At 49.1% G+C, this 919-nt stretch overlaps 1 protein-coding gene across 1 annotated transcript in view; it reads right to left on the reverse strand.

The window, feature by feature from the left end:
* The window catches only part of TSKS (testis specific serine kinase substrate), a 16,042-nt gene that overhangs the window by 2,902 nt on the left and 12,221 nt on the right, over positions 1–919 (reverse strand). The gene's annotated exons all lie outside the window — the stretch shown is intronic.

Raw genomic sequence — 919 nt, forward strand, 5'->3', positions numbered from 1 at the left:
TTTTGATTTACTGTAGAGATGAGGTCTCGCCAAGTTGCCCAGGTGGGCCTCGAACCCGCGAGCGCAGGCAATCCACTCACCTCAGCCTCCCAAGGTGCGGGATTACAGGCTGAGCCACCGAGCCCGGCTGATTTTTTGGTTTATTGTAGAGATGAGGTCTCACCAAGTTGCCCAGGTGGGTCTCAAACCCGCGGGCTCACGCGATCCACTCACCTCAGCCTCCCAAAGCGTGGGATTACAGGCTGAGCCACCGAGCCCGGCTATTTATTTTATTTTATTTATTTACTTTTTTAAATTTTAATAATTAATCAGTATTTTTTATTATGGTTTTGTGGGGTACAGTTAAGGGTTAGGTGTACAATTACGTTTCATTCAGACACCCTGTTGATAAGAGGTGTTTTCCCAGCCCCAGACAGATATTTGCTACTGTTAATCCCATCCCCCTCCCCATTTTATTTATTTTTTGAATTGGAGTCTCGTTCTGTCGCCCAGGCTAGAGTGCAGTGGCACACTCATGGCCTCCGCAGCTGGACCTGCTGGGCTCAGGTGATCCTTCATCTCAGCCTTCCAAGTAGCTGGAACCACAGGTGTGCACCACCACACCCAGCTAATTTTTTTATTTTTGTAGAGATAAGGTCTAGCTATGTTGCCCAGGGTAGTCTCGAACACCTAGGCTCAAATGTCCCTCCCACCTCGGCCTTCTTGAGAACTTGGAATACAGGCCTGAGTCATGGAGCCTGGTCATTTTTGGGGTATTATTGTCTGGAATGCCCCTCTCAGTTCTGTAATTGGCTTTTGCTGAACCCACCTGGCCTCATCCTTTGTCCTATTAAGATATGGAACAAGGCCTGGCTCGATAGCTCACGCCTATAATCCCAGTACTTTGGGAGGCCGAGGTGAGAGGACTGCCTGAGCCCAC

Source organism: Carlito syrichta, unplaced genomic scaffold (genome assembly GCF_000164805.1).
Source record: "Carlito syrichta isolate Samal-C Ts95f unplaced genomic scaffold, Tarsius_syrichta-2.0.1 Scaffold301956, whole genome shotgun sequence".
NCBI classification, from domain to species: Eukaryota; Metazoa; Chordata; class Mammalia; order Primates; family Tarsiidae; genus Carlito; species Carlito syrichta.